We start from the raw sequence: 19556 nt of genomic DNA, 5'->3' as shown, positions 1-19556 counted from the left end.
CACCTTAGAAGAAGCTAGAACTGGTTACATCATAAGCTCTGCAAAGCTCTGGTTCTTAGCATGGAATCTTCCGTCTGTTAGGAGAAAAATGGTGCGCGTTAGTATCTTGCAAGCATTTCTCAGTCGTGGCAAAAAGTGTAGCATTTTGGATAAGCAATATGGACTAACACCAGAACTCCATAACAAAGTGGCTTGTTTTGATTGACCTTGTACGCAGCGCTTAGACAGTAGCAGAATGAGCTCATGTGGGCTCAAAGGCGTCACTCTTTATACAACAAGCTGCGAGGTAACGACGCGTGTGCTAAAATAAAAGACACAAAGGTAAAGTGGTAGCATGGCTCGGGCTAAATAATGACTCCAGGGACCATATAACTACTAGTGTCTACTCTACTACTACCTGATTTGTACTAGTGATGTATGTTGTATATGTATGTATTACTATTAACTCCTTTTTCAATCTTGCTAGTGAAAAATAGGGGGAGGTGCATAATGACACCTAAAAAATGTGTAATGTTTTTTCAAGGCGCACTACCAACCACCAATGCCGGGGCCAGCGGTGACGCGGCTGCTGACGGAGGAGAGGAGGAGGCGGCAGTTGCAGGAGGAGCTGCAGGGGGTGAGCCAGCAGCAGTAGCGGGAGATGGTAAGTTAGATACCTAATCCTTACTTATTGACATTACACTCACTGCAAGGGTGTATTGTATGATACTGTACTGTTGACTTACTAAGTAAGAGGTTGTTGTGAACGGTTGAAGACACCCTTTACTTAGCATTAGTAAAAGCATTAGTGGCGGGAGTGTTGTTGAGTTACCAATGGCCTCTTCTATCTGATGATTTCAACTCAGCTGTGAAAGTTTTATGGAGAAGACTAAAAGTCAGATAAGATGACCTTGATAGATGGGTTGAACGAAAAGGGAAAGAAGAGTGGAAGGAAGAAGGACGGGCGAGATTTAAGATTTATGACTGGCAGAGAAGGATTCATGGGATGCATGCAGCATGCATACTGGTGGCTGATAGGAATCAGATGCATGGTTGGTTGAATGCCTGAAACTCCCACAATTGTTAAAGTCCAAGAAAGTTGGAGGATAGTACATACATACCACAAATGTTATGTGCTTGCTAGTGCTACCGTGACACTCTGTGTAGAAATATTTGTCTTACTGCTTTGCTAATAGTATATTTTACAATAGTCTTGTTTTTTCTTCTTCATATATAGTTACTCCTTCCAAGGGGAAACCTGACAAGAAGGAGTTGGCAGCCAAGGCACGGCGTCGGAAACTGGAGGCAATACAGAATGAATATCGATGGCTGGTGGTCCTGGAAGAGGAGGAGGAGGAGGCGGCAGCAGCTGCAGCCTCCTCCAATGCCCCGGGCCCCAGCCACCGTCCTCCAGTGGTACGGCGCCACTGTCTGGCAGCCGCCCGCCACCACCCCTCCATCAGTGCTGCCCCCCTCTGTGGATGCAATTGCCACGCATTGAAGTGCCGTGTTGTCCGCCTGGAGGAGCACGTTCATGTCCTCCTGAAAAAAGCCCGCCAAATTTAGACCCCGTTCTTATTGCCCTTTTTTAATTATTCTTGGGGTGGGTGGGATCCGGGCGTTGGGTTTCCTCTTTTGGACAATGACATTTTTTTTTTTTTTTTTTTATTTTTTTTTGAAAAACCTTTATTGACATTTCAATCAATAACAAGTATGGGCCTACAACCCCCCGGGGCCGGCCGCTAGACAATCAGAACAATAAAAATCAAATGTGAACACAGGCGGCACCTCGGAGAGCAGAGTCTTCATGCTAGTATAGTCCAGCCAGCGAGCAGCCCAGGTAGGACACCAGGAGAAAAAGGGTTTTTCATTTTGTAATGGAACGAAACAGTAGGATCAGGTGCCAGACAATTTCCCAACAGCGATAAGAGGCAGGCAGAATAATAGACGTAATCAATAAACAGCAATCTATGGGATCAATGGCGCAGACACAGGAAATTCAGGATGGGGAAGAATATCATAAACAGTTGCGTCTGCAAGCCCCCGCCCTAACGCCCAGAGAACAGCCCGGAAACTGTGGCACACATGAGAAGGCAACGATTCACAACCAAGGAGGTGTGCCACGCTGATCCCAGAAAAGAAAAAACCAAGAAGAAGCGAAGAAGAAAAAGGAGGCCATAGAAAAAGAGATGAAAGAATAAAGAATCCCCTCCCCCAACCCCCCACCCTGCACCTCTGCAAATGAGTACGCCCCCCCCCCCCCCCCAGCAGTGTGCCTGTCGCCCTGGAACTAGACCCGAAATATAGAAGAGACAGGGAAAAAGGAGTAAGAAAAGAACCCCACCAGACGGGGGGGTAGAGAAAGTATAATAAACTGGAGGAGGGCCTTCAAAACATACCCCCGGCTTCTCCCTCCCGCACGGTGAGGTCTCCCCACAGCAAACAATAAGCAGCACCAAAGCGACCATATCAAAGAGAGATGGGGAGCATATATGCACCTAATATGCTAACAGCTATGCCATGAGAGTACGCAACCCCGGAGTCCGCCCGTCTACTGGATGACCACCCCCGAAGGATCAGCCTTATCCTTGACCTCTCTTTGCAATTCTGCACATGCCTACCCCTCGACCCAGCGCCATGTCCAATGTTCCCAGGTATAGAAGTGTCCAGAAACGACCGGGAAGCGACACACACAGATGGGGTGGAAGTCTCTGAGTTCCAACACAGTCCGCATCATGGAGGGACGTCTTTCCCAGTGCTGCCCCAGGATCTGCACTGCACACAAGGTCCAGGAAGGCGGAATCAGTCAAAGCAGACAACTGTTGCTGGAATTGTCCCTGGGTCGCCGGGGGCCGTGCACGGGACGAGGCCACCACCTCCCACTCAGGTCCAATACCTCCGGAACAGATCAAACCCTCAGCCAGCCGATCACACGGTAGCATACTGTCCGGAGTGTCCAGGTATGCACTAATCACAGGGGTGGCCGCGACATTGTCCTCCTGTGTGCAGTGTGGGAAGTCCTCGTGTACCTGAGGACAGGCAGGCCGCCACTGTCCCAACACTGATGCCACACCATCGAGCTTACTCCCCAAGACCCCGACGCCACGAACCAAGGAGAAATGAAGGGCACCAAGGGCCTCTAGGAGGTCGCCGTACCCCAGCACAGCTCTCCGCGAGCGCTCCGCCACACTCCCAAAAGTCCCACACTCCCATTCCCGCTGCGGCCCAGCGGACAGGATGGTAGGCTGCATCGCAACAAGATGGCCGCCGGGGAGGCCCGACCCGTGTTGGGGCCGGGACCCAGGGACAAGCGCCTCGAAGTCCACGGCGCTGGAGACCGGGTTCCGGGGGCAGGCAAAAAATTATCCGTTGCGTGGTCACGGGCAACAGTCGTCCCCACCACGGACCAGCTCCCGCGAAAATCCGGGAGCAGCCCGCAAGGATCAGGGCGAGCTACGGGCGGCGTCCGGGCAGCTCACCGTCAAAGGCAGGGGCAATCACCGGAGAATCTGAGAATTGCACCCCCGGGCATGCCCTCGGTCCGCGACGCTTAGCAGTGGGAGCGACCACGGCGAAATGCAGGCCGAGGTTAGCACCGCTCCGGTGGACCGACTCCACCCAGTCGCCGCAGGCCGCTGTTATTGAACTGCCACCCGGCCAAGGCGTCCACTCGAGGTCCAGGCTCCAGGGCTGCACGGGCCGCAAAGTTCAAATGCACATTTCTCCGGCGGTACCGCAGCCAGAAACCTCGGAGTCACACGGTCGGGTGCCACTCTCGTTCACAAACACGATCGCATAGCGCAGACTAAGGATCTCTTGCAGGATATCCGTGCGGGATGCGGAGGTTCACGGAGCCGGGAGTCTACGCTGCCGTCCCGGTCGCCATCTTGGCTCCTCCCTGACAATGACATTTTCTTAACGGACATTGGTTGGGGTTAGGGAGAGGGGTGGGTCAGGTGTGGGATTTTTTTTTACATAGTTTATTTTTGTTAGGGTATTAAATAATATATTTCTACTTAAGTTTACATACGATGTTGTTAATGTTTTCTGGGTGAAGTTACTGTTTTACATCACACTGTATCCTTCTTTCCTTACTGGTGCAGGGCTGCACACAGCCAGTGTTTGATTTTAATAATTGGATGACTTTGTAAGACAGAAACAGATAGATGCGGCAACCCTCACTGAGTGACTTGTCCTACTACTAGTACTGTCAGTCTCTTCTACTCTAGGCACTCTGTAACTGGACTCAAAGGGGTGTGTGAAATTGAATTAATGAAAACATGTCCATTATTAATTATGCCTCCCCCAAACTTCTCTTACCTTTGCTTGATGTTGTACTTAGGCACATTGATGGCTGCATGGTGATGATGGTTTTCTTTCCTAACATGCCATGGCTGTGGTGGTGGTAGTAGTAGACACTGGCAGCAGCATTTGCCAAAATAGAAAATGAGACAGTCAGTAGCCTGAGAGAGAGTCTTCGAGGAGTAGCAGAAAGAAGTACAGTACAGAACAGAACTTACTGCTAAACAATAATATGCCCAAATACAACAAAACATAATGGTGGTGGAGATAGCCGAGTAGTAGTACACAGCAACTCTAGTTGTGTCAAGTCACTTGACTAGGCCTACAGCACACACTGACACAAGCGTAACTGTTAGTGCTGTGTAGGAGGATGACAACAAATGAAATCCATTAATCCAATCAATGCCGTGAATTAATACTGATGTATTAGTCGGTTCCTTTGGTAAAAAAATTACCTCACAAATATACTGCTCAGGTGGGCAAGCAGAAGAAAATCCCCGCCCTGCCTTGAAATTGAAGTACTGTTGCTTTGCCACATCCGCCCCAGCAAGCGTGTGATAAATTATTGATGTACATTTAATGTAGTCATACCTCAATAAGTCACACAGCCCGGGAGAAGAGGGTTAGGGTTTGTTGAATGGTTGGGAAGTGGGTTTTGGGGAAAGGTTTGAGAAAGAAAAACAGTATGCATGGACAAACATCAAACAACAGAATCTTTGTAGACTACCATATCCATATCAATATGTTAAGGGAGAAAAAGGAAATAAGGCATGCATGATGATTGATGATAAGGAGAGACCCGGATTACATACAGTCTGTGTTCAGTGTTACAGGGCTTACTTTTACAGACAGCAAAGAAAATTTTAAAATATCTGTAGGGATGAATTATAGACAGAGAGCAAACCTAGTAATAACAGTAACTAATAACAACAAGAACACACTGTTGTAATGATTGTAGACAAAAAAATGAATCAAATTATTTAAAAGATGAAAATTGATACTGTTACTGTGTTATCCGGGTCAAATGGTGAGTTGAATCTCGTCATTCCTCTTGGTCCTCCCTTCCATGGATGCTCCGTCCAATCTTGGGTGACGCCACTGCTTGCCTGGCAGATGTAGATTCATTGGTAAAGTAAGTGTGCATTGTTGTTTTCCCAAGTCTAGCACAGGGTAAGGCCCGGCCTGTAATTGTAGATGCAAAAACAAAAGGGATATTGAGATTGAAACCAAGTTGAAAAAAATGGACAAGTTAATGTTGTAGTGCAACAAGAACACTTTCCGAGGCGGCATGGATGCATCATCTCTACTCTAGTCTGTTTCCAGCATTAACCCCTTCAGCGCTGCGGGAATTCCCCCGCGGTGCTGAAGGGTTCGAGCGCGGGCGGGCCCATGACGGAACGGTTCCGTCATGAGCACAGCGCAACCGATGCTCATGACGGAACCGTTCCGTCATGGGCATGGAAGGGGTTAACCTACAATACCAACAGGACAGAGCAGGCCCATGGTGACTGCATCCTTGGCACATCCTCCATTTAGCGTACATTTTTTGAAAGAGTTGGACAAAGCAACATAGCATTTTACAATTTACCGCAGTCATACCACCGCTACACTTGACTCCAACGCTACACAGACATTTAGGTCTGCTGTGGTTGTTGTTTACTAGTTTACCTTATATGCCACTCATGAAACGGCTTGACTTATTCCATCAATCATCTCCGATCCGTGTACTGAGTGACTGTGTAAAGATACTATGTCACTGTGGTCATCATGATGGTGTTGTTCAACTCAGTTTGGGTGTACCGAGTGAGTCCCCTTCCTATATTCAAAATGCAATGCATCGGCCTGCAGTAGAAGTACAAATTTGGTATTAAAAAAACAAGAAGGGAAAAGGGACTGGAGTTACTTTGAGTGTGTAGATTATTACATAAAGTACACAATGAAGTAACTTCATGCTCAACAAACAACAACAAAATCACTCAGTCAGCGTCCAATGCATCGCATCATTCAGTACCTGTTCCTTCTCATCTTCAGTTAATGGGCAGTCTCTCTCGGATCATCAATCATGTTCCACTTATTTTGGAGGGACTATTTTTTTCTTTTTTTTTTTTTATTCTATTTTGCATCATCCAATCATCATCATCATCTGACTACATTTAGGGAGATTCAGGAGGATGGAGGTGCAGGATTTTGAGGAGTGTACTGTGATATGCAGCGCAGCCAGCCTAAACTTGTATATGGCAATAAAACAATTAGAAGACGGTGGTGATGTGTTAGACCTGTCAGCCCTTTGGGTGGTCCCTCCTCATCATTATTTATTTTGTCCCACTTTTGCCTCAAACCCTGTTTGAATTTTTCCTTTTTGGGAACCACCAGACTTTTTAGTGTTGCTGCAGATTCAGGGAGCCATTTTAGCTACCCCTGAAACTTCTGTCTGAGAGCCTGGAGCACAAAATGGTGGCCACCTGTGACATCACCAGCATCCACTGGAACCTACCAGCACCTTCCAGAACATTCCAGAACCCTGTGACAGTTGGAGGCGGTTTAGAATGTTGGGAAGCTAAGACAGAGAGTTGGCAGTTGGAGCTGGCAGTTGGCACCTGACTGGTGAAGAGAGAGCAGCAAAAACTTGAAGGAGGAAGGAGTGAAGCAGCAGGGGTGGAAACTTGTGCCTGGAGTGGGGTCCATAAACCCACCCTTGATACTAGTCCCTACTGACTGAGCCCAGCCTGGAGCCCTGTGTGGGAAGAAGCAAGAAAAACCATCCTAAGGACCTGGACAGCAGGAACAGGCCTTAGAAACAGAGAACAGCAAGATCCTGACCTGGAAACTGGTTTCCCTGGAGTCCGACGTCGAGTAGCCTGAGACCGGGAGCCCGAGGTGGAAAGCGGACGTCGTACCCGGAGCCGCCAGAGGTCGAGAGAGGGCGCCGTCAGAGGTCGTGAGGAGTACCAGAGGTCGAGGAGGAAGTCACCCGAGGTCGAGTGAGCGGCGTCATCGGAGGAGTGAAGTCCGCCCTCCGGAGTCGTCGGAGACTGAGGTGAGGTGTGCCGGAGGTCGGGAGTGAGGATCGCACTCCGGAGTCGCCGGAACCTGTGAGAATCGTGCCGGAGGTCGGGAGTGGAGGTCGCACTCCGGAGTCGCCGGAAACCTAAGGAGAGGAGCACCGGAGGTCGGGAGTGAGGATCGCACTCCGGAGCCGCCGGAAGTCGACATCGAGTCAAGGCCAGCCGACGTCATCGAAGTTGAGGTCGCCATCGGACCGGAGCCGCCGAAGTCGACATCGAGTAAAGACTGCCCGACGCCATCGAATCGGAGGTCGAGATCGAACCGAGGCCGCCGACATCGAAACCGGAACCGCCTACCGGCGTCGTCAGGAACCGACATTGTGCCGAGGCCGCCGTCATCGAACCGGAACCGCCTCACGGCGTCGACACGACTGCAGCGGCGTCGGAGCATCAGAAAAAGGGCAGTAAGTGGAGTAGAGGGCGCCTAAGGCCCTGTGGAGACCTGAGAGACTGCTCTAAGGGGCTAGGGAGGTGCTAGAACCAACTTGACTGTGCCAGGGGTGAGCTGGGACTAATCTAGAGAAGTTGTGTGGAGGGAGAGAGCCAGGTCTCTGGTATTCCCCCCTTGATCTACCGCAGTTTAGGCCTCAGCCTTGTCCAAGCCAGGGAGTAGACACCCTCAAGCCTTCCACATCCCCACAAGCTGTGCCTGGGCCAAATCAGCCCTTAGGAATTCAAAAGTGATCTGTTTCTATGAGTGTCACTGTCAGCTTTTAAGTATTTATTAGGGGCACTGTATTTATTGTATTTAACCTATTTATTGCTTCACTGTATTTATTGGTCCACAGTATTTATTGATGTACAATATTTATTGGTTTACAGTATTTGTTGCCTCAGAATATTTAATTGCCTGTATGTATTTCACTTTTATTTATGCCTTCAGTATTTATGATCACCCCTATTTATTGAATCATTAAGCCAGTATTTATTTGACCTGCACTATCTAAAAAGTTTGTATATTGTGATTGTTATTTATTTTATCCAATCAGCAACTAAGAGAAAAAGAAGATAAAGAAAGATATTTTCATAATTTTTACGGTGTAGAGTCGTTTTTGGAACGGATGCACGCATGGTTATTGTTTGGGTATGTCGTATGCTTAGCACGGAGCCTGATTCCTGACCACTCGAGCCAAGCTACCACAGTGTGTCCGGAAGACCACCACCACCCTTTCAGAGTGGGAGTGTGGTTTTTCCAACATAAATTGGTGTTCAGTGGTGGGATAGAGCTGTGCCTACGTATACTCAACAATAACTGTGGGTAGTCCATAGGCCTACACCGGGAGTTTTCTCAAAGCGGCCTTCCTAATTGTGGGTTTTTGTTTTTTCCAAATTTACTCTGGTGGTGGGAGGAGGTATTATTAAAGGTACCCCCCTGCATAGTTGCTGCACAAAACCTGTCCTCTAACCTGAGTGGGCGAGATGGAGTTTGTACTAGAAAATCTAGAAACGTACACTGTGGCCCAACTCAGGGAGTTTTGCCAGCGGGAGGGGGTGTACTGTCCCCCAGGAGCAAAGAAGGGTGCACTCCAAACCAGCTTAAGGGCTTGGGGGAGGCACGCCGAGAAAGCAAGGCTGAGGAGGAGGACAGGGATAGAGAGCCCGACCGTGAGGGAGCTGGTTTGTACCAACCGGAGGTGGGGAACCTGTCAGCGGGGCCCAGGACACTCTCCAGGAAGGGCAGCAGTGCCTCTAGCGGTGGCTTGTCTGAAGTGAAGTTAACAGACCGGAGGGAGAAAAGACAGCTCACATGGGACTTAGCAAGGCTGGAGAAGGAGAAGGAGGAGCAGAGGATGGCCCATGAATTACGACTGAAAGAAATAGATCTTCAGATCCTGAGAATCGGGGCACAACCTGTTCCTAATGGTGGCAGCCAAACCCAAGAGATCACCAGGGAACCTAAACCCTACCTGCCAAAGGACATAGTAGCTAGCTATGGGGTGGGTGATGATATCGCCAAGTGGCTAGCGGCCTATGAGGTCTCGTTGAGGGCCCATGGGGTTCCAGAGAAGTACTGGGGAGGGGGATTGTACAAGTACATGCCTCCAGCTGGTAGGGATGCTTTATTGGCCCTCGAAGAGGATGAGCAGACCCACTACCCCACCATGAAACTGGCGCTCATAAGGAAGTTTGGACTAACACCCGAAAAGTACAGACAGAAGTTCAGGGGTAGTCACAAACTGGGCACACAGAATTGGGTGGACTTCCTGGACTATGCAAAGAAGGCACTGGAAGGTTGGATTCAGGGCAGTGAAGTGAGGAACTACGAGGGGTTGTTTGACCTAGTACTGAAGGAACACCTGCTCGAGAAATGTTTCCCTGAACTGCGGCAACACCTGGTGGATAGCAAGCTGACCAGTCCCCGGAAGCTTGCTGAGGAGGCGGACATTTGGGCTAGTACCCGGGTGTCCACAAGGGGGACTGGAGGGGATACTCAAAAGGCCGGACAGGGCGCCCCCCAGAAGAAAGAGGGAGGGGAAAAGAAAAAGGAGTTCTCCAAAGGCCCCCAAAATAACTTCCAAGGGAAGGGAACAGGATTCACCCCTAGGGCTAACCCACCCAGAAACCCTAATCCTGGCCAGAGTCAGCAGCCAAGGGTTGTCCATTGCTATGAGTGCGGTGGCGTTGGACACTATAAAGGAGATCCGAAGTGCTTGAAACGACCACCCCCTCCCACTGGAGGAAAGACCCCCGGAGTAGCTAGTGTAGTGCTCGGGGAGGAGATGCCCTTAACTAAGGGAAGGGAGTGGGCGGGTGTCACTTTAGTGTCCCTGGGAGAACGGGAGATGGTTCCTAAGATCCAGGTGCCCGCAAATACCGCAAAGTATGGGCAGTGGGTCACCATCAACGGCCAAAGAGGGGAGGCTCTGAGAGACACAGGAGCCAGTATGACTATGGTGCGTAGCCAACTGGTGTCTCCAGAGCAGGTAATTCCCGATGTACTCCACCCAGCCGCGATGGCTGACGGCAGAACAGGCCACTATCCAGTGGCCGAGGTTCCCTTTGAATGGGGGGGGGTTGCAGGTTCACTTCGAGTTGCCGTAAGCCCTGCCGTGCCAGTCAATTGTCTGCTGGGGAATGACATGGAGCACAACGCTTGGAAGGAGGTGGAATACCGGACTCACACCGAGATGCTGGGTACACCTGACTGGGCCTGTGTTAGCACAAGGTCCGCGACTACCCGAAGAGGGAGTTCGTTTCGGCTGGAGCCTGGAACAAAGGCCCAGCCAGCTGCCAGTCAAGGGAAGAACCGAGGACAGGAGGAGCCTGCCTCGGCGTCCCCACCCCGTAGGACGGATAGGCCACCGGAGGTGGTGGACCAGGAGTCTGCGGTGGGGGACGTTACCAAACTGGAGGACCTACCCATCCCGGCCGAGTGGCACGTGGAGGGAGGCCCGTCCAGGGAGGAATTCTGCCAGGGCCAGAGGGAGTGCCCTACCCTTGAGGGGCTGAGGCGACAGGCCGAAGCCCAGGCAGCAGGGAACGTTGAAGGGAACTACAGTGTTTACTGGGAGGATGGCCTCCTCTACAGTGAACCCAAGGCACCCCTACACGGATCGTCACGAGCCTTGGTAGTCCCTCAACGTTATCGAGCCTTCCTTCTGGAGTTGGCTCACGAGATACCATTGGCAGGACACCTGGGGCAAGACAAGACCTTCGCCCGTCTTGTCCCACACTTTTATTGGCCTCAGATGAAAGTGTCGTCCGATACCTACTGCCGGACATGTGTGTCTTGCCAAGCCAGTGGGAAAACAGGGGTGAAGCTGAAAGCTCCCCTGGAACCCCTTCCTGTCGTTAGCACCCCCTTTGAAAGGGTGGGCATCGACATTGTGGGTCCATTAGATCCGCCGACTACAGCTGGTCACAGGTTTATCCTGGTTCTGGTGGATCATGCCACACGGTACCCAGAGGCAATACCTCTGAGGACCATAACAGCACCTGTTGTGGCTAGGGCCCTGATGGGAATCTTTACCCGAGTGGGTTTTCCCAAGGAAGTTGTGTCCGACAGGGGGACCAACTTCATGTCAGCGTATATGCGGGCGATGTGGAAGGAGTGTGGAGTGACATACCGGTTCACCACTCCTTACCACCCCCAGACCAATGGTCTGGTGGAGAGGTTTAACAAAACCTTGAAGGGCATGATCAGAAGTCTGCCTGAAAGCCTGCGGAGGAAATGGGACGTCCTCCTACCCTGTTTACTTTTTTCCTACAGGGAAGTGCCACAGAAGGGAGTGGGCTTCAGCCCCTTCGAGCTTCTGTATGGGCACCCTGTACGTGGACCTCTCAACCTGGTGAGAGACGGATGGGAAAGAACTCCCAGAAAGCTTCCCCAGGATGTGGTGAGCTACATGCTGGCCTTCCGGAGCCAAATGGCTAAGTTGTGGAAGCAAGCTTCTGACAACTTGGAAGCCAGCCAAGCAGTGATGAAGGCGTGGTATGACCACAACGCTCACCCGGTGGAGTTGGAGCCTGGCCAGAAGGTGTGGGTGATCGAACCGGGAGAGCTTAGTGCCCTCCAGGATCGCTGGTCAGGACCCTTTGAGGTGTTGGAGAAGAAGGGTAAGGCTACCTACTTGGTGGACCTGAAGACCCCTCGTCAGCCCCTGCGGGTGCTGCATGCCAACCGCCTCAAACCCCACCACGAGAGGCCCGAAGTCATCTTGATGATGGTGACTGACGGAGGAGAGGACGTGGAAAGCGAGCCTCTCCCTGATCTGTTTGCGTCTCAAGAGAAGGATGGGTCGGTGGAGGGAGTGATTCTCTCCCCATCTCTAACTCCTGAACAGCAGGAGGACTGTCGCCAGGTCCTGGGGCAGTACTCTTCGTTGTTCTCCCTTGTCCCGGGTAGGACTCACCTGTGCGTCCATGACGTGGACACAGGAGACAGCCCACCTGTGAAGTCCAAGATCTACCGGATGTCAGACAAGGTGAAGGCCAGCATTCATAGTGAAGTCACTAAGATGCTGGAGCTAGGAGTGATCGAACCTTCTAGCAGCCCCTGGTCCAGTCCGGTGGTGTTAGTACCAAAAGCTGCACCACCGGGTGCCCAACCAGAACTGAGGTTCTGTGTGGACTATCGGGGACTGAATTCAGTGACCAAAACTGATGCTCATCCGATCCCTAGGGCGGATGAATTGATTGACCGGCTGGGAGCTGCCCAATATCTAAGTACCTTTGACCTTACTTCTGGGTACTGGCAGATCTCTTTGACTGATGGAGCAAGGGAAAGGTCAGCCTTCTCCACGCCCAATGGCCACTACCAGTTCTGTGTGATGCCCTTTGGGCTCAAGAACGCACCTGCCACGTTTCAGCGCCTGGTAAACCAGATCCTCACCGGAATGGAGAGTTTCTCTGCTGCTTATCTGGATGACATAGCCGTCTTCAGTAACAGCTGGGAGGATCACTTGCATCACCTGCAAGCTGTTCTCCAGGCCCTGAGACAAGCTGGATTGACGATCAAGGCCAGCAAGTGCCAGATCGGGCAGGGGTCGGTAGTGTACCTTGGACACTTGGTGGGTAGGGGAGCGGTGCAACCCCTCCAGGCGAAGATCGAGGCCATCATGGCCTGGGAACCCCCCAAGACACAGACTGAGGTCCGAGCATTTTTGGGCCTCACGGGATACTACCGCCGCTTCGTGAAGGGGTACGGTACCATCGTAGCCCCCCTCACGGAGCTCACGTCCAAGAAACAACCTCGACGGGTAGTCTGGACGGAGGCTTGTCAGCAAGCCTTTGAGAGATTGAAGAAAGCCATGTGCGAGGCCCCGGTCTTAAGGGCCCCAGACTTTTCCAAGGAGTTCATTGTCCAGACAGATGCATCAGAACATGGCATTGGGGCAGTGTTATCGCAACTCAACGAAGAGGGTCTGGATCAACCCGTGGTCTTCCTATCCCGGAGACTACTTCCCAGGGAACAGAAGTGGAGTGCAATAGAGCGTGAAGCCTTTGCAGTGGTATGGGCTCTGAAGAAGTTGCGGCCATACCTGTTTGGCTCGCACTTCCTGGTTCAGACCGACCACAGACCCCTTCGTTGACTGATGCAAATGAAGGGGGAGAATCCCAAGTTGTTGAGGTGGTCTATTTCCCTACAGGGAATGGACTTTCAGGTGGAACATCGGCCTGGAGTGGACCACGCCAATGCAGACGGTCTCTCAAGGTATTTCCGCCTTAGTGATGAGAACTCCCAAGGGGTTGGGTAGCTCTCCCCACTTTCAGCTGGGGGGGACGCGTGTTAGACCTGTCAGCCCTTTGGGTGGTCCCTCCTCATCATTATTTATTTTGTCCCACTTTTGCCTCAAACCCTGTTTGAATTTTTCCTTTTTGGGAACCACCAGACTTTTTAGTGTTGCTGCAGATTCAGGGAGCCATTTTAGCTACCCCTGAAACTTCTGTCTGAGAGCCTGGAGCACAAAATGGTGGCCACCTGTGACATCACCAGCATCCACTGGAACCTACCAGCACCTTCCAGAACATTCCAGAACCCTGTGACAGTTGGAGGCGGTTTAGAATGTTGGGAAGCTAAGACAGAGAGTTGGCAGTTGGAGCTGGCAGTTGGCACCTGACTGGTGAAGAGAGAGCAGCAAAAACTTGAAGGAGGAAGGAGTGAAGCAGCAGGGGTGGAAACTTGTGCCTGGAGTGGGGTCCATAAACCCACCCTTGATACTAGTCCCTACTGACTGAGCCCAGCCTGGAGCCCTGTGCGGGAAGAAGCAAGAAAAACCATCCTACGGCCCTTGACAGCAGGAACAGGCCTTAGAAACAGAGAACAGCAAGATCCTGACCTGGAAACTGGTTTCCCTGGAGTCCGACGTCGAGTAGCCTGAGACCGGGAGCCCGAGGTGGAGAAGCGGCGCCGACTGGAAAGCGGACGTCGTACCCGGAGCCGCCAGAGGTCGAGAGAGGGCGCCGTCAGAGGTCGTGAGGAGTACCAGAGGTCGAGGAGGAAGTCACCCGAGGTCGAGTGAGCGGCGTCATCGGAGGAGTGAAGTCCGCCCTCCGGAGTCGTCGGAGACTGAGGTGAGGTGTGCCGGAGGTCGGGAGTGAGGATCGCACTCCGGAGTCGCCGGAACCTGTGAGAATCGTGCCGGAGGTCGGGAGTGGAGGTCGCACTCCGGAGTCGCCGGAAACCTAAGGAGAGGAGCACCGGAGGTCGGGAGTGAGGATCGCACTCCGGAGCCGCCGGAAGTCGACATCGAGTCAAGGCCGGCCGACGTCATCGAAGTTGAGGTCGCCATCGGACCGGAGCCGCCGAAGTCGACATCGAGTAAAGACTGCCCGACGCCATCGAATCGGAGGTCGAGATCGAACCGAGGCCGCCGACATCGAAACCGGAACCGCCTACCGGCATCGTCAGGAACCGACATTGTGCCGAGGCCGCCGTCATCGAACCGGAACCGCCTCACGGCGTCGACACGACTGCAGCGGCGTCGGAGCATCAGAAAAAGGGCAGTAAGTGGAGTAGAGGGCGCCTAAGGCCCTGTGGAGACCTGAGAGACTGCTCTAAGGGGCTAGGGAGGTGCTAGAACCAACCTGACTGTGCCAGGGGTGAGCTGGGACTAATCTAGAGAAGTTGTGTGGAGGGAGAGAGCCAGGTCTCTGGTATTCCCCCCTTGATCTACCGCAGTTTAGGCCTCAGCCTTGTCCAAGCCAGGGAGTAGACACCCTCAAGCCTTCCACATCCCCACAAGCTGTGCCTGGGCCAAATCAGCCCTTAGGAATTCAAAAGTGATCTGTGTCTATGAGTGTCACTGTCAGCTTTTAAGTATTTATTAGGGGCACTGTATTTATTGTATTTAACCTATTTATTGCTTCACTGTATTTATTGGTCCACAGTATTTATTGATGTACAATATTTATTGGTTTACAGTATTTGTTGCCTCAGAATATTTAATTGCCTGTATGTATTTCACTTTTATTTATGCCTTCAGTATTTATGATCACCCCTATTTATTGAATCATTAAGCCAGTATTTATTTGACCTGCACTATCTAAAAAGTTTGTATATTGTGATTGTTATTTATTTTATCCAATCAGCAACTAAGAGAAAAAGAAGATAAAGAAAGATATTTTCATAATTTTTACGGTGTAGAGTCGTTTTTGGAACGGATGCACGCATGGTTATTGTTTGGGTATGTCGTATGCTTAGCACGGAGCCTGATTCCTGACCACTCGAGCCAAGCTACCACAGTGTGTCCGGAAGACCACCACCACCCTTTCAGAGTGGGAGTGTGGTTTTTCCAACATGATGGATTTGTTGTGATTCAAAGTTTCTAACCAGAAAGACAGATACACCAATAAAAGAAAATAAGTGAGGGAAGGGAGACAGTAAGAACTGGAAGTGCAAGCCTAATTGTCAGGGAAGTATAGCTCGTCCTCAAACTCTGGGGGTTCAACCAGAAGTAGGTAATCATCATCTAACACACCAGTTCCGTCACCTGAGCCGCTGTCTTCATCTTCCTCCCCTGATTCATGTATTGTGTAATTCGGGGGTATAAGGTGCTGATTCATTTTGATCATTGTTAACCTCTCCACGTTTTTGGGTGAGAGACTGGTCCTTCTCACTGTTACAATGGAACCATGGAAAATACGTTCTGAAGAGACACTTGTGACAGGGCAAGCCAGATAGTTTATCGCCAGCCTGCTGAGCACTGGCCATTGGGCCCTTTTCCCATACCAATACCTCAATGGGTTTTGATCAATATACACCTCTGTTGGGTCGTCCAGATAGGCCTGAACCATCCGCTAAATGTTCAGGGGTGCAAAACCTTTTTCGGGGTCTTTTCTTGTTGCATCAGCACTGGACTTACCAATGCCTTGCTGTAAATACCAATCCTGTAACGATTTTACTGGGCCTGAAGATACAGCTCTTGCTGTTGTAGATAGTGTTGGTGAGTGTTCTGAGCAAAACGCACTGCGCTCAGGCTCCCAAGTTGAAGTTGACGCCGGATGCCCTGCTGTAGTACTTGTTGTGGGTTTATCTAGCGGGCTATTAATTAGCAGCCGTTCATTTTCCAAATTACTCGCTGACTCAGCTATCCACGTTTTGTACCGGGCAACATCCATTTCTGAAAAAGGAATTAATGTCTTCAGTGCCCATATTGTCCGTGGATCCAGAATTGTGGCACAATTGTAATGTTTTTGTGACAAAATCTTATTGTATTGTCAGCTAAGCGAAGAGCTAAGCTCTCCACCAACTCATAGGCTTCTTTTTTTTTCTCTACATCTTTGTATGCTTCTGACACCTCCTTCAGCTGATGCTCTAGCAATTGCAACAATGGGATAGCTTGGCCCATAGTACAGAACTCCTTGCTGACTTCATGTGTGAAGACCTCGAAAGGAAGAAGCATCTCAGTCAGGCATTTAACTAGGCACCATTGGTCCATCTGAAGGCTCATGCCTTTCACAGTAGCATCCCCTCTTCGCATGACATATTCACTGATTGGCCTGTACTGCTCATACAGACGGTCAAGCATGTAATAAGTTGAGTTCCAACGTGTTGCCACTTCCTGGCCAGGTGCTTTGACTGGCATTCTATAGTCACATTGAATGATCCTCAGCTGCTTCCGAGCTTTAAAAGAACGGCTGAAATGAGTGCATATTCTTCTGCAGATGGTCAATAAGTTGCTGACTATGGCTTCTTTTTTCAGAAAAGTCTTGAACAATAATGTTAATGCAGTGCGGCAAACACGGAACCCTGAAATAGGAAACAAGCTCCATGGCCTTAAGTACATTACTGCCATTATCCGTGGAAACAAAACCAATCTTAAGCCCTCTTGGGCGCAGCCATTCAAAAACCTTGCTCTGAAACTCTTCCAATATGTTTACAGCAGTATGAGATTTCTCCATGGCGAACATGGATACAGTTGCATGTTTCTGAGTAGCTTTAAAAATCTCAGCTGCGTCAACAGCACCTTCAGATAGCTTATCTCTAACCCCCACAAATGAGACCCAGTGTGCAGTGATGCACATGTAATCAGTGGCTTGGCAACTGGTCCACATGTCTGTTGTTAGGTGGATATTGTGAACAGCACTCTGCTGCAAAGCTTGTCCAACCAATTCCAGCACATCATGATGTAGTGCTGGAACAGCAACTCTTGCAAAATAGGACCGGCTGGGAACCTTCCATTTAGGGAAGATGGTTGACACAAATTCAAGGAAATCCACCCCTTCCACAAATGAAAAAGGGAGAAGGTCCAGCGCTTACATTTTAGCCAGCTTCGCATTGTACAACCGTCCCGTTGGGTGGTTGCGTTGGTACTTCCCCTCCAACCTAAGCATGCTGTCAATGGTAGTCTGGATTATTTTCCTTTGTGGTGCAGTTTTCTTCAACCCAGTTAGGCTCAACGACGCACTTTGTTTCATAATCATTGCAGTACTACTTGGTCGCCTTGGTGTCTCAGCCTGACTCAGACTCTTACTGCGGTGCCACTGAGATGTTGTTGAGGAGGATGTGGGCGGTAATACTACACTACTGGGGGACAGGGCTAGAATTGTCTCCCTCTTGTTCACCTTCCACCACAATAATATCGTCCCCTGATTCTTCATGCCCAACAACAATGGGTTGAGTTTTACTTTGTTCTAAGCGAAGTAGATTAGCCTCCCACACAATAGTGTGGTGTATTTTGAGATGACTTGTTTGGCCTCCGGTACCATAGTTTGTACCAAGCTTACCCCGCCGAACAACATGGCGACAAATTGAGCATATAGCAATGTTCTCCTCCTTACTGCTAACCGAAAAGAAGCCCCAAACTGGGGAGGAGAACTTTCTGGTGCTACTGGATGTGTCACTTTCAATACCAGATGAACTGGAGGGTGTGCTTGGAATGAGACTCTGAGCAGCTACACTGTGACGTCTGCCACTACCTACTGAGGTGGTGGTTGAGCTGGATGTAGGTCCCTGCCTTTCATTTTCAAATGAAAATATGGAAGCTGGAGGTCGTGGTGGTGTTACCTGTGTTGGTGGTATCCGTGCCACATCCCTTGCAGCCATTTTGGATAGGGTAATAATGTTGGTCTCCATATCCTTTGGGCCGGAAGTGATGTCCGTGATGATTGGCTCGTCATCATCATCATCTCCCTCTTGTACATCTACCTCCATAACTCTAAGGCTTTCTGGAACCTTCCTTTTCACTAGTCTTGTCTTGTGGCGTGCATCACTCTCAGACTGAGCTGGTGGCTTCCAAGTGGCATCAAGATCATCAGAAGCGGGGCTTGAAGAAGAAGATGATGGAATAACCCTCCTTTTCCTTGCTGGGGGTCTGGAAGACAATGGATCTTCTGAAACAGTGGCTTGACTCTCTTTGTCTGCAGGAAGCTCGATTTCCTGAAATCCTCCTACTTCAGGAGGAACAACTACTATTGTGGGCTGTTGTTGTGGCGGTTCTTGCGGCTGCTGTGGTTCTTGCGGCTGCTGCGGTTCTTGCGGCTGCTGTGGTTCTTGCGGCTGCGCCTGCTGCTGCTGTTCTTGTGGCTGCGCCTGCTGCTGCTGTTCTTGCAGCTGCGCCTGCTGCTGCAGACTTATCTGCTGAGTTGCCGCATGCGTTGATTGTGTACTACTTTGCGATACTGACATTTCAACATCGCTGCTCGTTAGTAGAATGGCTACCTCTGCGAGACAAAAGATGCATGCTAGACAACACTGCTGTGCCTTTTTAATGCAATAAAATACAAAAATGAAAATCCACAGAGCAAAACAAGGTCTGCAGGGTGCACACCAACACACCAGGCACACACACAACAAAGGCATTTCTTTAACACACCCCCAAAAACAGAAATCCCTCCCAAAAAACACATTTACCAACTCAATCCAATGCCATCCATGCCCAAACTTTTGCCACTCTTATAGAAGCCTTCACTGGATCCATTATTAGTGGCCAGTTATCGACCCATCTCTCTTCTTCCAGCCCTGTCTAAAGTTTGCGAAAAAAATTGTTTTCCGACAGTTGGACATTTTCGTTGAAAACTCCGGTGCCCTCCATCCGGCCCAATCCGGATTTAGGAAAAGCTATAGTACCGAATTGGCTTTAGTGGAAATGGCTGAATCCATTAGAGAGTGTCAGGACGCAGGCGGCAGAGAGGCTCTGGTTTTACTGGATCTCTCTGCTGCCTTCGACACGGTACCCCATCATCTCCTACTCTCATGTCTGGCTAGCATCGGCATTACAGGCTCTGCTTTGGAATGGCTGAAATCTTTTTTGTAAAACCGTTCCCAGC

This window comes from Triturus cristatus, chromosome 4_1 (assembly GCF_964204655.1).
Source record: "Triturus cristatus chromosome 4_1, aTriCri1.1, whole genome shotgun sequence".
NCBI lineage: Eukaryota > Metazoa > Chordata > Amphibia > Caudata > Salamandridae > Triturus > Triturus cristatus.
This window is presented reverse-complemented; position numbering follows the sequence as displayed.